The sequence below is a fragment of the Colius striatus genome, chromosome 5, assembly GCF_028858725.1.
Source record: "Colius striatus isolate bColStr4 chromosome 5, bColStr4.1.hap1, whole genome shotgun sequence".
Classification (NCBI taxonomy): domain Eukaryota; kingdom Metazoa; phylum Chordata; class Aves; order Coliiformes; family Coliidae; genus Colius; species Colius striatus.
In genome coordinates this window covers 55229120-55245122 of record NC_084763.1, presented here as the reverse complement: position 1 = coordinate 55245122, position 16003 = coordinate 55229120, and positions in this window count along the sequence as shown.

Sequence of the window (16003 nt, the reverse complement as noted above, 5' to 3'; positions counted from 1 at the left end):
AAGCTGATAATTGTACATAAGAGTATTAATGGACCTGGTGATGGCTTTTTGCTTTTTATTCCTTTTTGTGCTACTTGTGTAATGAAATCTATTAAAAAAATGCTGTAATTTTCAGTAATGAGCTAATTAAGAATACAAAGTCAAAGAGGAGAGTTGTTAGTAACTGGTCAATTCATTATATTGGGTTAGTTTTCAGTTGTAACTAGCAGTTGTTATTCTGAGGTCAGTGTCCTTTAGAAAATGTTGCCAAACAGTCAACAACCCAGGCTGGGGGTTAAAAATAAGTGTTACAAGAAATAATGATGGAAGTGTTACAAGTAGATTAATTGTTCATCAATGGGGAAAAGGAAAGAAAGGGCAAGAGCAAACGTTGTTGGCCTCAAAGGGATTATAAAGGAAGCAAGATAAGAAATCTGGAAGCAAGGAAGAGCAAGATTTGGACTAAGAGAAAGTGAAAACAGATATATTCTCCTGGCTCAAGAAACCCATCACTGCTGGCTTTTATAAAGATAAAATCAGGTGCAAATCCTAATATTTATTGATCATTAGAGAGGTGATTCCAAACAGTTGTGTGACTAAATGCCAGCAAAATTTCACAGGTGAGTGGGCAAAGGGAGAGGGGGACTGTTGGTCAGAGCAAACATAAAACAAAGTGCACAGAACAAGGGAAAGTAACTGCAATTGAGCTCTTAGTGGAAACAGATTAATCTCAGGTTCCACAAGAGAAAGATGTGAAATGTGTGCTCTGTTATCTGATCTGATGCTGAGGAGGAGGGCAGTTATTTTCAAGGAGATTCATATGGTTGATAAGAAGGAAATAAGTAAGGACAAGTTTAAATTAAGACATGGGAAACCAGGGAGGAACAAAACAACAAACACTGTCAAGAAGATGGACTAGATGACCTTGCAGGTCTTCTCTATCTCATGCTGCTTTGACTCTTTATGAAGAATGTAGGGTCTCAGTAGCGGATATTTAGGTTATCGTGTTAATGGCCAACTGCAGAAAACTTGTCCAGCTACAGAGTCTGTTTTTCTGCAACCTCTTTGTAATTTTAGAATAATGAAGTTACTAAATTCCAGCTCTGAGTCTCATCAAATCATATCTTTATAATACTGGCAATAAGTAGAGGTGCAGCTTCTCTGCTCTTACAGTCCAAGTGTGGTAGTATCTGAATTGTGAATTATTTTTGGTGTTTTTCCAGCTGCTTTGTACTCTGCTGAGAATAACCAGGATATTTGTGCTGATCTGCAGTCACTTTGTATGGAAGGCACCCTGTTGACATGCTGGCATGCATCCAGTTTGTGAGTCATACTCCAGTAGTTTGCTGTGGCCTTGTGGCCATATTGCATGCCATTGTATAGAATCATAGAATGGTTTGAGTTGGAAGGGATCTTAAAGATCACCCACTCCCCCTGCCATAAGCAGGGACACCTTCCACTAAAACAGCCCCATCCAACCTGGCCTTAAACATTTCCAGTGATGGGGCAGCCCTGACTTCTCTGGGCATCCTGTTCCAGTGCCTCTCCACTCTCACAGGGAAGAACATCTTCCTAATGTCTGACTTAAACCTACCCTCTTTCATTTTAAAGCCCTTATGCCTCACCTTATCACTACACTCCCTGATAAAGAGCCCCACCTCATCTTTCCTGCAGACCCTTTATACATACTGGGAGACTGCTACAAGGTCTCCCCCAAGCCTTCTCTTCTCCAAGCTGAACAACCTCAACTCTCTCGACCCCTCTTTGCAGAGGAGGTGCTTCAGCCTCCTGATCATCTTCGTGGCCCTTCTCTGGACTTTTTCAAGCAGATCCGTGTCCAGATCCGTGATCTGTGTCCAGGCTCCCAGAGCTGGATGCAGCACTGCAGGTGGGGTCAGCCTCCTGATCATCTTCGTGGCCCTTCTCTGGACTTTTTCAAGCAGATCCATGTCCAGATCCAGATCCGTGTCCAGACTCCCAGAGCTGGATGCAGCACTGCAGGTGGGGTCTCATGAGAGCAAAGCAGAGGTGGGGAATCCCCTCCTCAACCTGCTGGCCACGCTGATTTTAATGTGGCTCGGGATGCAACTGCCTTTCTGGGCTGCAAGCACATGTTGCCATGTCATATGCTGGTTTTCATCCACTGATTACCCCAAGTCCTCCTCTGCAGGGTTATTCTCAATCCACTCACCACCCAGCCTGTGTGTACGTTTGTGCTGGCCCTGACCCAGATGCAGGACCCTACATCTGTCCTTGTTGGACTTCATGAGGTTTGCACAGGACCACTTATCAAACCTGTTGATGTCCCTCTGGATACCATCCCTTCCCTTCAGAGTATCAACCACACCACTCAACTTGGGAACCTGCTTGATCAACATGATAGCCTTCTATTAGAGTATAACTGGAACTGGCTGGCTAGATGAGGAGAGAGCAATGGATGTCATCTACTTTGACTTCAGCAAGGCTTTTGACACTGTCTCCCATTACATCCTCACAGCAATGCTCAGGCAGTATGGCTTGGATGAGTGGATAGTGAGGTGGATCAAGAGCTGGCTGAATGACAGAGCCCAGAGGGTGGTGATCAACGGAGCCAAGTCAAGTTGGAGGCCTGTGGCCAGTGGGGATCCTCACAGAATCACAGAATCTCGAGGGCTGGAGGAGACCTCAAAAGCTCATCCAGTGCAACCCCCCTGCCAGAGCAGGATCACCTAGAGTAGGTCACACAGGAACTCATCCAGCTGGGTTGGGATGTCTCCAGAGAAGGAGCCTCCACAGCCCATCTGGGCAGCCCCTGCCAGTGCTCCCTCACCTCAACAGGGAAGAAATTCTTCCTTGTGTTTCTTTGGAATCAATTATGTTCCAGCTTATACATGTACCCTTGTCTGTATATAGATGGATTGGACAGGTTTTTTTTAACTAGATTTCAATATCTTGGATTTGATTCTTACAGAAGTAACTGAGTACTGTCTGGTTTTGGACAGATTTATATGGGAACTCAGATGAGAACTAGTGATACTGGGAGCTGGGTGTCCCTCATCCCCAGCCCTCACTAGCAGTCTTCTCTCTCTGAGGACATGCAAGCTGGAAGAAGCACTTAATCAGAGGTAATTATCTAGTCATCAGTCACAGAGATACAGGTTTTAATACATGTCTGGTGCTCATCTAAATCCATGGGTTTGGGCAGATGCAAGGTAGCTTCTTTCTGAGTTCTTCATTGCAAAACAAGGATGACCACAACTGCGGAGACAGTGTTGAAATATTCTCTAGCAGTTTGTCCACCAATCACTTCCTTACTAAGCACCTATTCTTTTCCTGCTTGCCTGTGTTCTTTTTTTACTTGCAGTCATGCTCTGACTATTAAAATAAAAGACAAACAGCTGCAAGGTGGTGTCATAGACGTGAACTGCTGGAAAATGTCTTCTCCAGAGCTGCACTTTACCCTTTATTTTCCTTCTCTCCTGGGCAACCCTCTCATTTATACCTAGCCCTCAGCTCCTGCACAAATAGCATTTTAGAATCCCCCTTCAGGGGTGGCAGATAGCCAGAAGGACCATCTCTTCCTGGCCATGACATCCTTTGGGAGTCAAAGACCCTTCTTCCTCTGTCCTACATTGTGGTTAGGCCATTTCAGCCTCCAAGAACTATTGTGGTAGCAAATGATTTGTGTAAGCAGAACCAGATGTCAAAAGCTTTTCCACTGGAACATCCCATGCCATTTCTTTCAAGTCTGCTCTGTTCAAAGAATGTCTCTGTGTTCTAGGAAAATCACAGTACCTTCTCTTTAGCTTTTTTTTTTGTCTTTCATTTTCACACAAATGCGAAGGTACTTCAGTATGGTGGGAAATAATCACAGTCATTAAAACTCATGTCATCTCTGCACATGTGTGGATTCATTGGTAGTAAAGAAAATGTTCACTCTCATCAGCATCAACACAGACAGAGCAATGGGTGTTTTCATCTTATGAACTGTAGTCTCCCTTCATTTAGAGGGGAGATCAGCTGTTACAAATAGATAGATTGGGTCAAAGGCTTTCAGTAGCCCATATAGCCTAATGGAAAATGCAGCTCCCAGACTGAAATTCACTGGAGTGTAGAAGTATGCAAAGCAAACCCTGCACTTCCCAGACTATGTACTCAGACATACTCTTAGTGGTATAAGGTCAACACTAGCACCAAGATGTCATGCACAGTGAAAGCATGTGTATGACATCAGTTGATATCAGCACTGTTGTGCGTTGATAGTGACAATGGCTCCTATAGTTACTGAAACCATCAATAGCAGTTTTCTGTAGTTCCATGAGTATCAATGTCATCATTGGATAATCAGATACCTTAGGTGTCATTTAATTAAGGAAATCCAGGGTGTAGTTGACAACTGAAGGCTAACAAGTCTGTAAAGGCAGTTTCTCCACAGGAGCCCGTCCCTATTTGGTTTAAACAACAGACTGTGATGATTTGGAAGCTGTTTTTCTGAACCCTTTGGAGGGGAAGATTCTGTGCTAACAAGCTCCAAATACTGAGTCCAGACAATGTTTACTACTCCTTAGAAAACTGAGCTTTCATTAATACTAGTGGCTTTTTGCAGTGCATGGACTCACTGCTCAGAGTTTGTAAACCTCTCAGTCAGTTCCTCTCAGGTCTCTGAAAGGTTTGAAACTCATACAGCTTCCCCACATCTGTGGTGCAGTTGACATCCAGCTTGTCCCTTGCTTGGACAAATCTCAGCAGCAAACTAAGTGGAAATGCCAGGAATAGCTACCAGAGAATTTGTGAAAAGGGTGGTGGCTCAGACTACTCAGAGTATCTGTTACAGGTAGTTTATCCAGCTTGAGCTTTCTCAAGGTAAGTACTCTGCCTCCTACCTCTGCCTTAGGGTGGGGGAGACAGTGTGTACAAACACAACTGAAGAGTCCCTGATACATGCTGTCTTTTAATCAAGTATGTCCTAGAGAGGGAAAGAATAAACACTGGCAAACATTTCTGACTTTCCTCTAACCTTTGCAATGAAATAATCCTCTAATTTATGGTTTGATATTTTAAAATGACTCTTTGTTGGATGAAGAAGCTCATGTGTGCGAAAAAGAGTTCAGCAGTCAAGAACACAGATACACAACTCCTAAAGCCTAGGAAGACTGGGCTCCTTCTTTTTTTAACCCACAAAACCAAAGGAGAGAATCATGAAGAATGTCAAGTTGGAATCCAGATAAAAGTTGGAAAAAAACCTGCCCTTTTTGTGTTCTGTGGCATTCTATTATCTTTTTAAAGCTGTGTTTTTTTGTGTCAGCACTCATCAGATTTAAGGTGAGATATAATATCTTATCTTTTATTTTTACCTCCTTTTTTTCCACCATAGCATCTGGGACCTTAAACCAAAAAAACCCACCTCTCTTGATTTATCAACCCTAATTGTCTTGCAGTGGGTTTTTGGAGTGGAGATCATTAGCACACCCAGACATAACACAGATGTTCGAGTCAAGAGATGTCAGCAGGAGTATATTTCTCTTTTTCCTCCTCTCTCTTTCTTGTTCTTTATCTAATCTCATGCCCTCAACACATTTGTCATTTGCCTGATGCTTGCTGGTGGGAGCAAAGGGGATGGCACAGCTCTCAAAGCAGATGGGGCATTGGAGAGTGGCTGTGTGTGGGTGTCACACCTGAGGACACCTTCCCACCATCACCTGAATAAAACATCTCAACTGCTGTTCTGGCTTCATGCCCCAACAATGAGACCTTTTCCATGAGGCTGTTCATTTACAAGCTGCCTGGATGAGAACGGTTCACTGCAATTCAGCTTCAGCAGGTGAGAAAGGTTCACTACAATTCAGCTTCAGCAGCACACTTGTTACACCTAAGTATTATTACTTAAGAATTTCCTTTAGGAAGGAAATGTCCTCTGGCATGAAGGAAAGCAATAAATGCTTTAAATTATATCTTCAATCCAGAATTAAATTGGATGACAGGGGAAGGGAGTAAAGATGGGATGAAGCAAGAGCTTCAGTTTATAAGGAAGCAGATTTCCCTCCAGCTAAGAAGGAAATGTCCTCTGGCATGAAGGAAAGCATAAATGCTTTAAATTGTATCCTCAATCCAGAATTAATCTGGATGACAAGGGAAAGGAGTAAAGATGGGATGAAACAAGAGCTTCAGTTTGTAAGGAAGCAGATTTCCCTCCAGCTACCTGGCAGTCTGTAATGGGGAGCACAGAGCCTAGAACACCTCTGAGTCTGAAAAGATAGTGAAAATTGCAATTATATCTAGAATTTTAAAACATTTTCTTTAAGGAAAACCCCTGAGTAACAGAAAAGATGAGACAGATGCCAAATAACCATCCTGATAAGTAGTGTTTGCCAAAGGAAAACCAACGGAAGCCCTGCCAAACCAAGATCCTAAATGCAGTTACACTTAAAGTCTTTCTCTTCTCCTCAAATCCATGCTGCATGAAAGATTCATTTTATTCTTGTCATGACAAATAATTCCATGGCTGCTTTCCATTTGAGGAGTAAAGGCCAAACTGTCTAAGAACAATTGCACCCATTTTAAGTATCAGTGTATCTGCACGCACGGCTGTAACACTCAACACATTTCCAACAGAAATGTCACACAGAGGCATTGGATCTGCTGCTGTATTTTGTGTGTTCTAGCATGAGAAAGCCAGAAATAGGGTAAGCTAAAATGCTCCTCAACTTCCAGCTTCCAATTTTCCTTTCCTTGTTCACTAAGAAAGGTGTGGAAGACTTTGAGAAGAGATGAAGAGTTCACAGTTGCTGCTCTCCCACTCCAAGCAAGATACCCACAAAGACACAATCCCCCCCATTCCTCCATCTGGAGAAAGGAAGGGAGTTTTTGGTAGCAGCTCTGACTTTGTGATAGCAAAGGGATGCAATTTGAACTTCTGTTGTAGTAGTGCAGGCAATATTCACTCGAAGATGTAGAGAGTCTAAGTAATGCACATGCAGAGACATACAGGGGCAACATAGTACAACCACCAGAATTGACTCAAAGCCACCCTTCCTTTGCTAGCTACCTCCTTATATGCTGCTTCTGCCCATGAGATCACCCAGGGCCCAACTGATTAACTTGCAGCACCTGTTTCTGAAGTAGCATGCCAGCTGCATTAACTTATCCCTACCATCTTTATTCAAGCTGGCTGGTCCAAGCTACATCTGTGCCTACAGACTTCAGTGCTCCTGAGTATTTTATAGCTGAGTATTGCCATTAAAATCAGTGCCTCCAGGCAGGAATTCTCTTCTACAATTGACTAACAAGTCCAGAATTGACTTTTTATGGGACAGAAGCTCTAGTGCTTTTCCTGCTCTGTCTGCACAACACACCACTTCCCTGAATTATGCTCCTCAGAACACACTCAGCACTGGTTTCAGAACAACACCTAAACACCTTTCTTTCAAGCAGAAAAGACACCTACAAACCCAGAGCCCAGAAGTGACTGACTTAGGCACAGGAACCTGTCTTCTACCAGTGAAGTAAACAGGGTTGTCTTTGGGACTAAATAAAACTATCTCTGGCAGCATTTTTAAAGTGTGAATAAAAGTTAATGATTTGTCCTTCCCTTGCTGGATGTCACCTCAGTAGGTCAAGAAAAGATCCTGTATTAACTGTTAGGAACAAATGAGTCCCTCAAAAGAAGGTTGCCATGAAACACTTCCATCCAGAGTAAGCCCTGTAGTTTCCTGAGTAACCCTGTGGTTTGCATGGCCCATGGCCAATGTTACTTCATGTTTTCAAAAATAATCCCCTAGGAAACACAAGCATTAATATAATAATAACATATAGAAAAGATTTATATTGATATATTGATAACAGGCTCTTCATCCAAAGGAGAAGTGTAAGAATATGGAGCAATCGTGTTGAAGTAAAACACATTTAGACTGGAAGTGAGACAGACTTTCAACACTGAGGACAGCTTAATAGTTGTCAAATGACCTAATCAGAATATCTGTCAGATGAATTTAACACAGTGTGCAATTAATCCCTGTGTAATTGGATGCTCAGGAGATGCAGATAAGCACTCAAGCATGGAGAATGGCAAAATCTGAGGCACGGTATAATCTTTAGTTTCATGATGATGAACTGTCGAGGCAGTGCTTTTATGGCTGTCATGTTAGGACCAGTAGATTTGTTTCAAGACCTCCATGTCTCTATCCTATCTTTTCCACATTGTTTTCCATCATTTTAAAACACAATTGCTCCTCCACATGCATTCTGGTGACATGTAATGACCAGGAACACTTACTGGAGGTGGTGCAGGAACAAGTCAAGCACACATGGGAATGTCTGAAAAGCCAGTTGTTAGATGCACTGCAGATGTTGCTCCTTTGGAATACTGGTAGCTGTTCTGCTCACAATTATTTCCAAAAATACACAACACTGATGTGAATAGCAAATCCTTAATGAACACTTTAACTTTGGAGTAGCTTTGTTCTATGGTAGTCAGTTTAGAAAAGAAAGATAAAGTGTCTGCAGATAGAAGTACCATCATCTCAGATCACAAAAGAAAAAGCCCACGATGGGGGAAGGCAGTTTTTGTGCTCCACTAAATGGCACTTTCAAAACCAACTTGAGTTCACAATTTCCTCATAGAACCTTGTCCTGAGTCTGGCATGCTTATGGGAAAAGCAAAACAAGAACAGTATGCAGGATATTGTATATTACAAACACTCCAGGCATTATGAATGGAAAAACCAAAAAGCCTTCTCTGTAGATGTCATTGCCTCATAGGTTGCTTTTTTCCCCTCTTCTCTGACTCTTGGTATTCAAAAAGTAGTGTATAAACTAACTTATAAACTTTGTGTAAAAAATCCAGAGTTAGTGATTTTATAGATACCACATTAATTAATATCTATGACTTTTGCTTAAATAAATATTAAGGGCTTGAAACATTGACCCTTCTTTCCAGAATCTGAGTTGTTTTGAAGCTGTTAAGTATCTAGGCAATCTTATTTTTAATGAGGGGTTTAAAAACAAAATCAGATCCAGATAAACATTTGAATTTTAGGATCAGAAATCAAGCTTTTGTTTAAAAAATATTTAATGACAAACTACATCAGCTTGAGAAGTGAGTGGTTTTGAACTGCATATCATTCACCTTCATCAAACAAAAAAACAACCAAGCCCTTGAGAACTGTTGTCAGATATATCCTCTATGAGCAAGAGGTGCAGGCTAGAGATGATCTCTAAGGGTCCCTTCCAACCCTACCATTCTATGATTCTATGTCTATTTCCCCAGTCTTCACATCACTAATTTACACCAAATAAAATGTCTCTTCGTCCCATATGCTCCTCAAAATTCAGAGTTGGGGCAGAAGATGGAAATATCCCCCCCTCCAGACTAATATCTGTGACAGGTGAATGAAGCTGTGAGGCTGTGGCAGACTCAGTGCTGCTTATCCCCACCTCACCATCTACACAAAGGCTCTTCTCTGCCCAGCACCCTTGATGCCAGCTGACTTCAGTGGGGTCTGCAAGCACTCAGCTTGTCCGAAATGCATACCAAAAAGTACCAGAATTACCCAGTTAAAAAATTTGCTGTTAGTACTATGGCTGTGGCTTCTTATCATTAGCTCCAAGACAAGTAAAGTTTCTGATGCTGAGATGCTCCTGAAGATGTGTGTGAGGCTGAGGGGGTAGCACTGACATAAATCACCACCTGTGCTCTCAGCAGGGATGCTGTGCAGTCCCTCACTGGAATTTGCAGTGGAGTTGTACTCTGTGAACAGCAGCAGCATGTATCTGTACTTCCCAAGAAGAGGAGAAAAATGGCTGTGAGGAAGGAACTTCCGCATTACAGACATTCCAGTTGTGCCTCTGAGCCACAGCCATAACTCTCTCCAGATGTAACCCTTCACTTCTCTCTCTTTACAAGTTTATTTTCCTTGTAAGGAAGAAAAACATGGAAAAGATTTTTTGGTGGGTGTAAACTAAACTGAAAAGTACTGAATGTAAAGAATGAAAAAGACTTTATACAACATCCAACTACAGCCAGTGAGCTGAGTCACACACACAAAGCCACGGAGCTGCTACACTCTGCTGGATGCCTCTGTCTAGGTGAAATTCATCTTCTTGCCTAACATAACATAGCAGAATGTGTATGCTGATGCATACACAGGAAAGGAAATCTTTGCCTCAATTCATGGCTGGAGCAAGGAGCTCTGTGGCCTCTGTAGCTCCTACTTGCAAACTCTGTGACAGATGAAAGACTGAAGGTGCTGCACACATTCTGCCTGAGAGATTTTGATCACAGCAAATATGTCCACACAAGGTTGTGGCAGCCCCATAGCTCTTATGCTTCTCTGTAGATGCTCTCTGGGGCAGGAAGAAGGTACCTAGTGAAAGCATTCAATTTTCACACTTCTGAAGTGTTCTCCTGGTGGGAGCACGGTGAGCATTTTGGATGTGTGCTCTTCCAGTCTTTGTGTGAAGAATGCTTCCCACATTTTATGGCTGGAGGGACATAACAGCTAAACTTCTGCCTAAGCACAACAAAACAGTGAAACACCTTTAGTTCCCCAGCCTCATTAATGAAAGACAAGCTGTGGGCTCACCTTCTCTGAACACAGAGGTAAAGCATAGCTTGTCAAGGGACCTTCAGCGAGATACTCAGCTGTTTCTGAGGTCACAGGTAAGTCAACAAGACTATCATATTTGTAAATTTAAACCCATCTGCATTGAAATAGCTGAACAAGGTCATTTCTGCTCCCATCAACATTAGGTATCTCCTATATACTGCCAAAACGTGGCATCTTACCATTAACTTCTTATTCACCCACAAATTCTGCTGAGGCTGTCAGTTTGTAGAGTGGGCCTGATGCCCACAGCTGACCTCTGCCTTTGGGCTGCTGCTCCTTCATCCTTTTGGTAAAATGAGCCCTGAAAAGAATCTTTAAAAGATGTGGACACATTAAGTTTAATTCTCACGTCCAGGAATAGTTACCACCAATACAATAGCATAAGAACAGAGAACACAGAATGTTGTCGGTGATACCAAGCTTCATTTCTGAGAACGCTGAGGAATAGGAGTAAGGACAGGGAAGCAAGGAAGACCTTTTGCTGAGGCATGGTGGGCACTTGAATCACCACCACAAAACATCTCAGTGTGCAGCCTGCTGTTTTAGTAGATACAGTAGTTCTCTTCCAAGAACAGTCTGAACTACTGATTCAGTAATTCACGTTTGAAAGGAAAATATGCATATACAGTTGCAACGGGCAGGGATTATTCCATATTTTATGTCAACACATAAATATCCTGCAGAGTATTGTTTTTCTCCCCTCATCTCCCTTCTCTTTTTCTTTGGTCTGGTTTATGTTTAGATTTTTATTAAAAACACGTGAATGTATCACAAACAGGAACTTGTGCCAAAAGTTTCTGCCAAAATTTAGGGCCCTGAAGCCATATGTAGGTATCTTGGGTGTCTGATTTTCAGAAACAGGGGGTTCAGGTTGTGGCAGTGAAAAGTGTTGATTTTGGTGCCTACATACAAATACAGGTGCTTGTTTTCAGCAGCCACATTGGAAAAAGAATTGGCCAGTATGTTTAGGAAAGAAACACGAACATGGCAAACTTCTGAGCATCTGACAAGTTAAATGCTGAAATGATTAGCAGAACATGGGAAGGCTGTAAACTTTCCAAACATTCACTGGGAATCTCAAACAGAATAGTTGGAATTCCAGGCTTCTACGAGTTCATTTGTCACTGGTGAGGGATGACATCTAGACTGACTGTTAGCAAACCTAAGGCTGCTTTAGGAGAAATTTAGGAGCCTTGGTTCAACAGAGCAATTTGTACTGCATACTTGTTAGGGCTGCCAGCCTATGGAGGTATCCAGTCTTAGTAGTGTTTCTTCTAACTCCCACTTTCTCTAGATGCTCATGCTTTACTGCACATGCTCAAAGGTGTATCAGCATGAGCACTTCATTGCCAGAGTTGCTGCAATCAGAGTTATTTTGCAGAACAACTTAAAGTCTGTGTAAGGCCTGAATCCACTCAACCACTCAAAGTGACACCGCATGTGTAACAGCCATTTGGCTGCTGCACTCATCCACAAAGCAAAGGAAGGGAAGGCTAGGCTTTATTTAACCTGTCAGGATCTGAATAACTGATTATTTCTCAGGAGAAGAGCATAACCAGGTGGTGGACATGTCTGGGAAGTGTGCTTCATCTCTCCCACAGCATTAGTGCCATTGGTGCAGAAATGGAAGCTGGACACCCAGGACCCACAGGAGCATCCCTCTGGCCCTCAGTGAGAGAGGCCATCCTGGGGTTGGTAAAAGCCCGTGCTTTGGGCCTGATTGGGTGTTTTGTAAGGCAAAAGATACAGATTGCTCCCTCCTACGAGCACAGACCATGACTTCCCAGTCCTAGGTGGTCAGTGCAATCGTTTGGCTGCAGTCAGACCCTGTCACTCCTTCTCCTTGCACACTGCTGCTCCCCTGAAAGTGTGATCTGGAGATGGTACATTCTGGCAGCTCCCAGGGCCTCAGCCCACAGCAGGGCAGGCAAAAAGCCCGAGCTGAGCCCTGCTGCTTCCCCCGTGTTGCCAGATGGGCTCAAGGGAGTTGCTGGAGAGCAAACCCGCAGCTGTCACTTCCACTGGTGTCAGAGTAACTAGGAGAGATGAACTGGATTGCCTTGATGGGCCAGATGACTTCTATTTAGATATTAAGATGCCCAATTTAAGAATCCTGAATAGGAAGTCTGCTTATGGCCCTCGTGCTATGACCGTTGCTTATTATGCTGTTCATAATCGTGCCATTGTTTCTGTATGGTTCCTCTTTTATTATATCCATCTGCTGCCCAATATTTTAGAGTTGAAGTGCAGGCTTTCTGTGCCACAAATTTGCTCTGTGCTCAGCACATAGTACAGGCATGCCAGCAGTTGAACTCTGCAGCCACAGCCGCTGGTGGAAGCACTTAACACTTAAATGGAACTGTTAAGACAGTAAATAGTTCAGAAGAATGCTTCACTTCTACTTAGAGCAGCAGCATTTCAGTTGTTTGCCTGCTGCTGCCTTCTATCTAGGGTAGCAAAAATTCAGGACTTGCAGGGCAAGTTAAGGGATTGATTCTCCTATCAGTCTTCTTAAGCTGTAGACAGACATCATTGTCAGTATGCTGAGAAGAAAAGACCCTTTTCATGAAAGCTTTAGCTGTCAATTTACTTCTGTGACACAAGCTAGCCAAGCCAGGGAAATAAAAGGGCCAGAAAGATGAGGGAGTGGAGCATCTCCCTTATGATGAAAGAACTGGTGAAACAACTGGGTGAGAGAGCTGGGAGCTGCAGGTGCTGTGGTGTGGGGAAGCCGGGGCAGTTATGGCTGGAAGCACAGAGAGGAGCTACGAGGCGGATGGAGGGTGGGCAAGACACCTATCTGCAGAAGTGAGACCAGATACACTGAGACAGAAGAAGACAGTGCAGGGAGGAAACAGGGAGGCCAGGCACAGAGCCCTTTGGTCCTCTGGCAGCCAAGGAAACCCCTCACTGTGCCAGGTCTGGGACAATGCCATGCCCCTGAGACAACCTGCATCTTTCCAGGCACTGCTCCTCCTTGGTGATGCTCACACTCCTCGCTGCCACATCCCTTTCTCCTGCAGACCTGCTCAGGATATCCCTTTGAGGCAGTGGTAGTTAAAAGCTTACCAGCTCTTTTTACCCTGCACTTAATTTCCACTCTCCAGAAAAAGTATTTTTGAGATAATAAAACCATCTGAACATGATCTACTCAGTCTATGCTTGATGATGCTGAAGAGTCCACAACAGGTTTTGCAAGAGTTGCTCTTGAAGACATTGCAGTGAGTCAATGTATTTGAAGCCTAATGGCTTCACACAGATGTTGTTTGCTTAAAATGGCTGGGGGGTCAAGTTCAGGCTCATTTTGTTCTACTAAATTACAGAACAGTGACTTGTCTCATTCCTTAGTGAAATAATCTGTAATAGATACCATAGGACTGACTTTTTGTGTATATATGGGCATTAGAAAAGAAGGGTGGAGACTAAACACCCCTCTCCCTAGAATCAAGCAGAATATATTCTCATCAATCATATGGGAATTACTGAAAAGTTGCAGACGTGTTCATGAGACAGGAAATATCCTCAGCTTTTTAAACAAGAAGCAGATGGAGAGGAGATGGCATTGATTCTCTGTGATACAAAGCAGTTGAGTGTGGAGGAGCCAATAGAGCAGGTAATGTTAAGCAAGCAGTACCCAACAGAGCACAGCAAGATGCTCCAAAAATCCTTGAGGCAAAGTGAACATGTATGAAGGACTGAGAACTGTTACAGTGTCAGGATTATCTCCTCTTATGAGAGCACCCACTTGCTGCAGAGTGTAGAGGAGGATTCTCAGTCAGCTGTAGCTGTGATTGGAGCAGCCCAACCAAGTGAAGTAGGTGGTTCTTCTCCCTTGCTCTGTATTCCTGCCTCATCTATCTGTTAGATAGTATGTTACACTAAACACAAATATCACTCAGTAATGTCTGAGTGCTTCATTAGTACCATATTAAATGTAGATTTAAAGAAATAGTGAACTTCAAAAATATCAAGCAAAACATTAACTGCAGCCAAACTTACACAGGATCACTGTCATTTAATTAACTTTGAAATTCCATTGCTGATTTAGTCATCCCTCCTTCATCTATTTTGCAGATGTACTTCATTTCAGCTGTTTCAAACTGAATGTAAGGACTGAAGCTATCTAGATATAGAGAAGCTTCTTAATGGACATAACGACACCTGATAAATGAAAAATAAATGTTAAAATCCCACTTAGAGCCCACTTCACTTCTCAGGTCTCCTGGGTAAGCCAGGCATAGACAGTTTCCACAAAAGGTTCTTTTCACTGGTTTGAAAAACGTGTCTTTCTATTACCTTTGTGTAGCACAGCCCATAGTACTACAGTGAAAGGTGTTGTACAGCCTCAGCAACAAATAACGAACAGTCACTGGGAAACAGCAGTGAAGCCAGAAACTTTTAGCAGATGCTGGAACAAATTCAAGTCTCATGTCTTAACCACCTCCTTCCTTCTCCCTAAGTCAATGAAGTGAATACAGCCCTTCATTTAAGAATGAGAGGGATTCACACATAACTCAGTAGTCCTGTCACAGCTGCAGAGATACTTTTTCCTTTCTTTGTCTGATTGCTAGGGAAATAGTCTTCCTCAGACTTTGCATTAGCAATGAATCAGTTGGTCACTGTGAAAAAGACAAAAAAACTCCCTGTAGCAAATCATTGTCCTGTGAGATCACAACTTCTCATCTGCTGTAGCTGAGCCTTATTTCCAATCCATCCATATTACCAATCGACCCTTTTGTTGCTCCTGATCTACTCTGTGGTAACATCTTTGTGTTTAAAGGTTTCACTTCTCCTCTAGAGCCTCCTAGTCCTTCTCTCTTAAGCCATTTATAGTTAACCTAGTATCTTGCACCCTCCTTAACTGCTTACTCTTGAAGTCCCTCGTGCCCAGCCACCTTGCATTTGTGCTTGTACCTGTTATGCCTGTGTCATGTTCTCCTCTAGAGAAACAAATAATTCTAGGCATTAAGAAAATTCAGTCTTTGTCCTCCACAGGAGATATTCTTTCTGTTGTGCTGAGTCAATTTTCTTTGTCAGCTTTTACTATGCTGACCTTACTTTTCCTAAATGCTATGCAAACATTAAAAACCACCACCCAAAAGATCAGTGAGGCCATTTGAAGAGCCAAGAGCTGTCATACATATACTTCAAAATGTAAAGTTTCTACAAAGGATAAGAGATTCATGGAAACTTTTTGCAACTTCAGAGAGCTTTGCTTGTGCCTCTGGTCTGATGTGATTAATGGGCAGAATGCTCTTGCTGGGAAAATGTTAACCCTCACGATGAGGAGAGCATCAGAAGACAGATGTTCGTGCTTTTGTCATCCACTTGATTTATCTCATTTCTCTTGCACAGGTATAAAATGTGTCCTCCTCTCCCAAGCTTTGCTGTGAGAATCTTTTGGTATTTGGTGTGATGAAAAAGGACAGACCCTGACCCTC